This window comes from Heptranchias perlo, chromosome 28 (assembly GCF_035084215.1).
Source record: "Heptranchias perlo isolate sHepPer1 chromosome 28, sHepPer1.hap1, whole genome shotgun sequence".
Classification (NCBI taxonomy): Eukaryota; Metazoa; Chordata; class Chondrichthyes; order Hexanchiformes; family Hexanchidae; genus Heptranchias; species Heptranchias perlo.
In genome coordinates this window covers 1215267-1225936 of record NC_090352.1, presented here as the reverse complement: position 1 = coordinate 1225936, position 10670 = coordinate 1215267, and positions in this window count along the sequence as shown.

Here is a 10670-nt window from a genome sequence, read left to right as displayed (position 1 = left end):
GGGTTGAGGGTAGACAAAGATGGGAGTCCCAATTATACAACATAGAATACAATATATAACACAATATATAATACAATATATAATACAATATACTATATATATTATAATATAATACAATATATAATACAATACTATAACATAATATACAATATATATATTATATGAAACAATGTATAATATAATACAATAAATATAATCTCAGTATCTACTTTAAGTGACACAGCCTATATCGCCGTTCCTTCATCGTCGCTGGGTTAAAATCCTGGAACTCCCTTCCTAACAGCACTGTGGGAGAACCCTCACCACACGGACTGCAGCGGTTCAAGAAGGCGGCTCACCACCACCTTCTCAAGGGCAATTAGGGATGGGCAGTAAATGCCGGCCTCGCCAGCGACGCCCACATCCCATGAACGAATAAAAAAAAAAGCCTTCACCACCTCAGGCCCGGAGATGTGCCTACACTTTTTCCCTACTTGCTGCTCTTCACTTCCTTGAATTGCCTATTACTGCTTTTGTCCCCCTTCCCCGCTCCAAGAACCCATGCCTGCCGACCTCCCCCCTCTAACTGCAGGCCCAGTCCCCCAAACGATCACTTTTCTTGATGGCAACCTGCAATCCCTCTCCCACTGTTCTCTTGAAACTCCCTTCGAGCCCTTCGAGCACTCCCACACTCAAACACTCCTGATATCTCTTTGGATTTCTTTTTCCTTTTTTTTATTATAGATATTTTGGCTTCTGTGTTTCAGACTAGCCTCATCGATGAGCCCCACCTCCCCACACCCTGAACGCTGTTTTACTTGCCCCGATATCAAGGTAAAATATTGTAACGTGCCCCAGTAATGAACATTTTCAGATTATTTCAGCTATTGGTTCAATCTTGTGCCTTCCTTGTCTTTGAAAGGCAGGGACTAACACTACACTGGACCTTGTTTAAGGCTTTAACCAATGAATGCATTTATTAAATAGTAATAAAACAAGTTAATAGTAGCATAATATATATTTTTAGAGCAGTGATTAAGTTTTGCTCGCTCCTCATTATAATAGAATAATACTAATGTCGAGCTAATTATAATGTTCTTATTTTTTTTCCTGTTTTCACCTACTAGTGTAAATTATATGGCTTAATTAACTCTCTTCGAAGATTCCAGACAGGCTCGCTTTGGAGGCTACAGGCAAACTGGGGGTAATTTTAACGCAAAAGAACGGATGGGTTGGGGGTGGGTGGGAGGTTAAAATAACAGCTTTTTAGATCATGACCGTAATCCGGCTTCAACACGCCCACTTTCGGGTTTAACGTGGGTGCGTTTGGATGTGCAAGTGCAGCTGAAATCCGAAAGTGACATCCCCAATTAATGCCGGCGGGCAGATCGTTAACAGGACAATTTATCTACTTGAAATGCTTGAGGTAGGTCATTTTTTATTGATTCTGAACCAAAAACAAACTCTACTTCACCTGCACGGGTTTCCCATGGCTTCTGAATCTCATCAATGAAACGGAGGCGAGATTCACACAGAAGTTGATGTGGACCTTTAAACCTGTGATTGACACAGCTCAATAAAAGCTCAGGCATTGCAGCTAGTCTCAGCTCTCTCAGGCAAATGTTTGACTGAGAGTTCTTGTGTTGACTCAGCTTTAGGAAAACTATGGAGCCTCTCAAACTGACAAGATCAGGATGGAGGGGAGAGGGGAGGCACAATGGATGTATTGAAGGGAGTGAATGTTTAGGGTGGTGGATGGAGTGCCAATCAAGCGGGCTGCTTTGTCCTGGATGGTGTCGAGCTTCTTGAGTGTTGTTGGAGCTGCACTCATCCAGGCAAGTGGAGAGTATTCCATCACACTCCTGCCTTGTGCCTTGCAGATGGTGGAAAGGCTTTGGGGAATCAGGAGGTGAGTCACTCGCTGCAGAATGACCAGCCTCTGACCTGCTCTCGTAGCCACAGTATTTATATGGCTGATCCAGTTAAGCTTTTGGTCAATGGTGACCCCCAGGATGTTGATGGTGGGGGATTCGGCGATGATAATGCTGTGTGGTGGTCACTCCTACCAATACTGTCATGGACAGATGCATTTGCAACAGGTAGAGTGGGGGGGCCTCAATGAGCTAGATCTGAAACTCAGTGTAAAGTGGTCAAATTTACAGATGGTGCCAAACGAGGAGGGTCACCGAGATCGAAGGAGAGACTCAGTAACTATAGAATGAGTTGAATGGGATATGTAAATGGGTGAACAATGGCAGATGAAATTTAATCAGACAAGTGTAAGGTTTTGCACATAGGAAGGGGAAATGGGCAAAACACATACTCCATGAAATAGCTCAGAGTGAAGTTGAACGAGATCTAGGAGTTTTAGTAAACTCAACAGTAAATATGCCCATCCAATGCAGAGGAGCAACCAAGAAAACCAAGAGGATGATGAAATACACTGCAAAACAGTACAACGTAAGGTAGAAGGGGTCGTGATCAAACTTAAAACCACAATCTAATCTTGATGCAGCTATAAATCAGGATTTATTAAATATGAATAATATAATAGAAATTTAATAAATCTAGCTACTCCAATCTAGATTGACTGAGTTTGAAGCTTGAGCTCTTAATTGGTGCTTTTCCTGCACTTAATACAAAAGCCTGTTCCCATAAGCAAGGACTATCAATCCCTACAATCTGAAAGTGACCAGTGCAGGAAGTAATCTGGGAAGGCATGTCCTGAGCAAACGGTACACCTGCTTATTGTCTCTGGATTTATACGTAACATTCCTGCTGCACATCCCAGCACTTCATAGCACAAGGTATTATCATTAATGCCAGACACTTCTGTACCAAACTGGTTTAGTTTTTTGCAGTATGGACAAAAGAGCTGAATTCCAGAGGTGAGGTGAGAGTGACTGCCCTTGACATCAAGGCAGCATTTGACCGAGTGTGGCACCAAGGAGCCCCAGTAAAATTGAAGTCAATGGGAATCAGGGGGAAAACTCTTCAGTGGCTGGAGTCATTCCTAGCACAAAGGAAGATGGTAGTGGTTGTTGGAGGCCAATCATCTCAGCCCCAGGACATTGCTGCAGGAGTTCCTCAGGGCAGTGTCCTAGGCCCAACCATCTTCAGCTGCTTCATCAATGACCTTCCCTCCATCATAAGGTCAGAAATGGGGATGTTCGCTGATGATTGCACAGTGTTCAGTTCCATTCGCAACCCCTCAGATAATGAAGCAGTCCATGTCCGCATGCAACAAGAAATGGACAACATCCAGGCTTGGGCTAATAAGTGGCAAGTAACATTCACGCCAGACAAGTGCCAGGCAATGACCATCTTCAACAAGAGAGAGTCTAACCACCTCCCCTTGACACCATCAACATCCTGGGGGTTACCACTGACCAGAAACTTAACTGGACCAGCCACATAAATACTGTGGCTACAAGAGCAGTTTAAAGGCTAGGTATTCTGCAGCAAGTGACTCACCTCCTGACTCCCCAAAGCCTTTCCACCATCTACAAGGCACAAGTCAGGAGTGTGATGGAATACTCTCCACTTGCCTGGATGAGTGCAGTTCCAACAACACTCAAGAAGTTCAACACCATCCAAGATAAAGCAACCCGCTTGATTGGCACCCCATCCACCACCCTAAACATTCACTCTCTTCACCACCGGCACACAGTGGCTGCAGTGTGTACCAGCCACAGGATGCACTGCAGCAACTCGCCAAGGCTTCTTCGACAGCACCTCCCAAACCCGCGACCTCTACCACCTAGAAGGACAAGGGCAGCAGGCACATGGGAATAACACCACCTGCACGTTCCCCTCCAAGTCACACACCATCCCGACTTGGAAATATATCGCCGTTCCTTCATCGTTGCTGGGTCAAAATCCTAGAACTCCCTTCCTAACAGCACTGTGGGAGAACCTTCACCACACGGACTGCAGCGGTTCAAGAAGGCGGCTTACCACCACCTTCTCAAGGGCAATTCGGGATGGGCAATAAATGCTGGCGTCACCAGTGATGCCCACATCTCATGAATGAATAAAAAAAAAATCTTCTTGTATGCATGAAGGCCTTGGAAGACAACAGAAAGCGATGTGAATTGGTCATGGCAAAGTAACAATCTTGCCAATCACAATACTCAGGTTTCTCATAGTTCAGTCATTGATGAAATAAAGTCATCATGTGTGTGAAAGATGTTTTAGTTCCATCACCAGCCATCTACGAGTTCCCAGTCTCTCCATCTCCGATGGATAGTGATGCAGATGTGCCAATTATCTCCGTGGCCTCCTCCTCCGCATCTGTGAGCTGGACTATCTGTGGTGGTCCACCTCCGGTCCTTGTCCTCTCCCTTGCGTTTTGTGCTCTCTTCTCCTACAAGGTGCAAAAGTATAGACCTGTGAGTAAATGAAGGTGATGTATTCACCCGATGGATGCAGTGCATTGGGTGAGGCTGACTATCATACAGATGCATCAGAGGGTAACTATCAGAAAGATGTATCACATTGCATTAGGATTGGGGTGAGTGGCAGTGGTTGGTGCACAAATGGGAAAGTGAGGAAGTGCACAGAAAGTGAAGGATGGTTACTGGTGATACTTAAGTGGGTGTGAGGAGTATTGTGATGGAGTCGGCATGGTAACACAGAGTGAGATGGGGTGTTGCACTTCACTGGATGTGGGTGAATGAGCAAATATACTCATATTTCCTGAACCACCTCCTGCATTGCACCAAGTCCTGTATTCCTCCTTTCTCCTCCAAAATCCATTTTTGCATTGGCCCTTTAAATAGTGGCCTTTAGATCGCATTGTGCGGGTGCGCAGTACGCCCGCTGCGCAGCTTGGAGACGCGAAACCCGGGAACAAAAGTTAATTGCAATCAATTGAGTTGTGATCACACATTCCGCGCAGTCACTTTATTTCCGGGTTTTCCTCGCAAAAATCTACCCACCCGCTCTCTTCCCGAAAAAGTCTTTGTCTTTGAAAGATCCAGATCAACTCACTTGAAAAAAAAACAGACTGGTAATTATGTTTGGAACTGTTATTGAGACCGTGGGAATTTTAAAAACTGTTTTGAACAAAACAAATGGAATGTTTGTATTTGAATTGAATGGCTTAGACCTCACATGGGCCTTTTTTTCAGACAAATTAATTAATTACTGCAACAAAAAGTAAGCTAGAGCATAGTCCTGGAACAAAAGCTGGTTTTTAACCTGTTCTGTACCATGACAGATTAAAAAAGACAATACTAAGCTAAATCTTGGACAAAATGTTCCATTTTTGTCACAACCCACATTCTGCCACAGCCATCCTGCACTCCAAGCCCATCCTTAGGAACATAGGAACAGGAGGAGGCCATTCAACCCCTCAAGCCCGTTCCACCATTCAATTATGGGCCAAGTGCAGGCAATTGGGACTAGCTTAGTGGTATAAACTGGGCGACATGGCATGTTGGGCCGAAGGGCCTGTTTCCATGTTGTAACTTCTATGATTCTATGATTCTATAATTAGCTCATGACTGATCTATCTCTTAACTCCATCTACCTGCCTTGGTTCCATATCCCTCAATACCCTTACCCAACAAAAATCTATCAATCTCAGTTTTGAAATTTTCAATTGGCCCTCAGCCTCAACAGCTTTTTTGTGGAGAGAGTTCCAGATTTCCACCCCCCTCTGTGTGAAGAAGTGATTCCTGACATCACCCCTGAACGGCCTAGCTCTAATTTTAAGGTTACGCCCCCTAGTTCTGGACTCCCCCACCAGAGGAAATAGTTTCTCTCTATCGACCCTATCAAATCCTTTAATCATCTTCAACACCTCAATTAGATCACCCCTTAATCTTCTATATTCAAGGGAATACAAGCCCAGTCCATGCAACCTGTCCTCGTAATTTAACCCATTTAGTCTCAATATTATTCTGGTGAATCTGCGCTGCACCCCCTCTAAGGCCAATCTATCCTTCCTGAGGTGCGGGGCCCAGAACTGAACCCAGTCTCCAGATGGGGTCTAACCAGAGCTCTGTGCAACTGAAGCATAATTTCCATCCCTTCGTATTCCAGCTTTCTTGGCCATGGTCATTATTTTTTGCACTTATCCACTAGTTTTTAGTGATTTCTGTACTTGAACCCCTAAATCTCTCCGATTCTCCACAGTTCCTACCCTCTCATCATTTAGAAAATATTCTGACCTATCATGGCCATTGCCCAGTTTGCCTACCCCGACACCACTGGACCCTCTCCAACACTCCTCCTGCTCCCTACGGCTCCCTCTGGTGGTCCCACGCTCCAACAGCCCTCACACGCCAACCAGACACTGGTACCCCTTCCTCATGCCCCCAAATACCATGCCCTCCACCCCTCCCAGGATTCCCAGCGTTCCCAGACCCTTGCATCCTCCCAATGCTCCCACAGTCCATAAACCCTCCTCCTAATATTTCCAGACCCCAGCCTCCCCACTAAAATTAGACCCTGAGGCCGCCTTCCTAGCACTCCCACATCACACTGCAGCACTGCCATAACTCAGAACTCCCGTCCCAACACTTCAACACTCTGACACACTGCTCCCAATATGCTCAGATTTCCCAATAGTCCCACACTAAGGATCCCCCTCCACACTGCTCCCAAACCTATCCACTAATGTCAAGCTCAACAATCCACCACCCAATACACCAGGAACATCCTCCCAAATGAGATAGCTGTACATTCCCAGTACTGCTACATGCAATACCTGCTAACTACCTCCTGCCTACCTAAGACGTGGAATACCTCATGCTCTGTTGGCTCACAAGGAAGTGGCAGGAGAAGGGAGTGCAGCCAGAATTTTTCAGGTGCTAATCTGCAGATCCTCCTTGATGAGATCAGACAGAGGAGAAACCACCTACTGAGCTTTCTGGGAAGGAGGCCACTCAAAGCAGTCACCAGAGCCATGGTGGTGGCAGTGGCAGATTGCCACCTCACGCCCCCAGGGCACCAGAACAGTGCTCGGCAGGCAAGGTAAGAGAACTGCCACTATCCCCACTGTCACTTTGGAACAAAGACTTGCATTTATATAGCGCCTTTCACGACCTCAGGATGCCCCAAAGCGCTTTACATTCAATTAAGTACTTTTGAAGTGTAGTCACTGTTGTAAGGTAGGAAATGCGTCAGTCAATTTGTGCACAGCAAGATCCCACAAACAGCAGTGAGATAATTGACCAAATAAACTGTGTTTTTTAGTGATGTTGTTTGCGGAATAAATATTGGCCAGGACACCGGGGAGGACTCCCCGATCTTCTTTGCATAATGCTGTGGGATCTTTTACACCACCAGAAAGGGCAGAAGTGGGCTCGGTTTAATGTCTCATTCAAAAGACGGCACCTCTGACAGTGCAACGCTCCCTCAGAATTGCACAGGAATGTCAACTTAGATTATCTGCTCATGTCTCTGGAGTGGGGCTTGAACCCACAACCTTCTGACTCAGAGGTGAGAGACAGTGCTGCCCACTGAGCCAAGGCCGACACTTCAGAGTTCCTGCCCTAATCGCTCTCACTCCTTAAATGGAATGACAAGTCTTCATTCACACTGCATCATGGTTTAATGTCTAGCTCTTCCATCTGGGACCATTGTTTGGAACGCCCCTCACAATCATATCTTGCATCCATTCCCATCCTCTCATGTTACAGGGTCCTTCTCACACTCGTCATCCCCGTAACATCAGCTGCCCATTGTCACTTAGGACATTCTCTTCAGCAGCTTCCCTTCACCTACTGTTGTTAATATTCCTCCAGGAGAAACTGGCACACACTGCCCGAGAGAGGCATATCACTGGTGGGGGTCCCTGGACATATGGAGAGGACAGATTTCAAGGACCAGGCGTTCACGTTCCAGGGGAGGTCAATGGCTGTGAAAGTTGTTGTTGGCCCAGGTTCAGGTGAGTGGGTGCTCTGCAGTACCTGCTCCTCCAAACCACTTTAAAGGACCAAACTGCCATGGAAGTCCAGGCTGGCTGTATCTCATCACCACGCCTGGGTACTGCACACCCATACTTGCCTCATGTCCTCTTCTTCAGTAGATCTCGCATAGTAAGGGTGGGTGGGGCAGAAGAAGAGGAAGAGGGTGATGGTGATGAAGATAATGAAGAGAAGAAGGAAGTCCTTACCTGTTGAGGGAAGATGATGATAATGTTGTCTGATGACTTGGAAGATGATGAAGACCATCCTGTCTTTCCATCTCTTTTGCCCCTGTCTCCTCTCCATCTCCACCTTCATCACCTGCCTTACCTGTTCCCTACACTGGGGGGACCTAGATAGTAGGGATGAGTACAAGAGAACCAGAGGAGGAGGGAGTGGGTGCATAAACCTCATTGTAGTGATGTTCTGCTGGTGAAAACTGCAGTCAAAGTGGGTCATAAGCCATCTTGACACCTCAAACTTTTCCCTGAATAGAGCTGGGAGGCTCCCCAGACACAGAGCACCCTGGACCACAGAGCACCCTGGACAGCATGGCTCCCTGGACCACAGAGCACCCTGGACAGCACGGCTCCCTGGACCACAGAGCACCCTGGACAGCACGGCTCCCTGGACCACAGAGCACCCTGGACAGCACAGCTCCTTGGACAGCACGGCTCCCTGGACAACACGACTCCCTGGACAACACGGCTCCCTGGACAACACGACTCCCTGGACAACACGACTCCCTGGACAACACGACTCCCTGGACAACACGACTCCTTGGACAACACGGCTCCCTGGACAACACGACTCCCTGGATAACATGGCTCCCTGGACAACACGACTCCCTGGACAACATGGCTCCCTGGACAACAGGGCTCCCTGGACAACACGGCTCCCTGGGCAACACGACTCCCTGGACAACACGACTCCCTGGACAACAGGGCTCCCTGGACAACACGACTCCCTGGACAGCACGGCTCCCTAGACAGCACGGCTCCCTGGACAGCACGGCTCCCTGGATAGCATGGCTCCCTGGACAGCACGGCTCCCTGGACAGCACGGCTCCCTGGATAGCATGGCTCCCTGGGCAACATGGCTCCCTGGGCAACACAACTCCCTGGACAGCACGGCTCCCTGGACAGCACGGCTCCCTGGACAGCACGGCTCCCTGGGCAACACAGCTCCCTGCACCACTAAACCTAACCCTAACCCTAATGCAGGGCTCCCAGGTTGATGCTCTTAGTTGCAGCTTAGAAGGTACTTGTGGTGCAAATGTTGAGAGCATTGCTGACTTTGACAGCTGTTACTTGGTTGGAGCTGGAGGTCGTCGTGCAGAAGGTGGCATTGCTGCTCCAGGGCTTCCTCAGTGAAGCAAAGTCCCTAAAGGCAAAGATCCTTACTCAGTCCCTCATAAGATCGGTAAGGCTTATATACTCATTGTAGAGAGGGATAGAAGTAATAATAGCAGGTTAGCTTCATTCTCCTTCAATACTGCCTCACACTCCTTTGTTCCTTCTATTCCCCATCTCCATTAAGAGAGCAGATAGGGGAATTCCCATAGGGAAACCCATGCTGCAGTGTCGTATCCTTTTCCGTGGGTGGGGGTGAAAATCTGCTGGTGACCATCTCTGACAGGTCCCCACAATAGAAAAAGTTCTCAAAAGGAGTAGACAAATGGATTCCCGACTGTCAGCTCCTTTAAGTGGTTAACTTCTGCTGGTCGCCTCTTTGTGTAACTTATTTCAATGGACAAGGTGTACATCCCAGAAACCCCAACTCTTGAGCTAACCAATTCATTTAGATGTGGTGTCAGTGAAGGGGGAGGGTCTAGAGATCGGGACCTCCCACTCCCGGGACCGGATACTTCAGGGCAATGCAAAACAGGTGGAACAATAGAGGAAAAGGACCTTGCAAGGAGTTATGAGCCTCTAAATTGTGTTACATAACATTGAATTTACAGCACAAAAACAGGCCATTCAGCCCAATTGGTCTATGCCAGTCTTTATGCTCCACACGAGCCTCCTCCCACCCCTCTCCATCTAATCCTATTAGCATAACCTACTATTGCTTTCTCTCTCATGTATTTATCTAGCTTCCCCTCAAATGCATCGTTGCTTTGTCGTTGCACTCCGAACTCGCCACAACACAGGCAGGTCAGGCTGGTATGGGGACCCAGGGTGTAGTGACGGAGGGGCCTCGGCCCTTGACCTGGTCCAACAGGTATGGGGTACTTGCTACCTGCATGGATGAGAGGGAGGATGGGCAAACTGACCATGGCACTGTGATACAGGAGGCCATTCAAATGGGGGAGTGAAAAGGAATGTGGTAGTTGTAGAGGATAGTATAGTCAGGGGGATAGATACTGTTCTCTGCAGCCATGACCGGGAGTCCTGAAGGTTGTGTTGCCTGCCCGGTAACAGGGTTAAGAATATCTCCTCACGGATGGAAAAGAACTTGGAGCATGAAGGGGAGGATCCAGTTGTTGTGGTCCACGTAGGAACCAACGACATAGGTGGAACTAGGAATGAGGTTCTGCTGAGGGAGTTTGAGGAGCTAGGATCCAAATTAATAAGCAGAACCTCAAAGGTAATAATCTCTGGATTACTGCCTGAGCCACGTGCAAATTGGCACAGGGACAAACAGATCAGAGAGTTAAATGTGTGGCTCAAAGAGTGGTGTGGGAGACAGGGGTTTCAATTCATGGGGCACTGTCACCAGTACTGGGGAAAGAGGGAGCTGTTCCATTGGGACGGGCTCCACTTAAACCGGGCT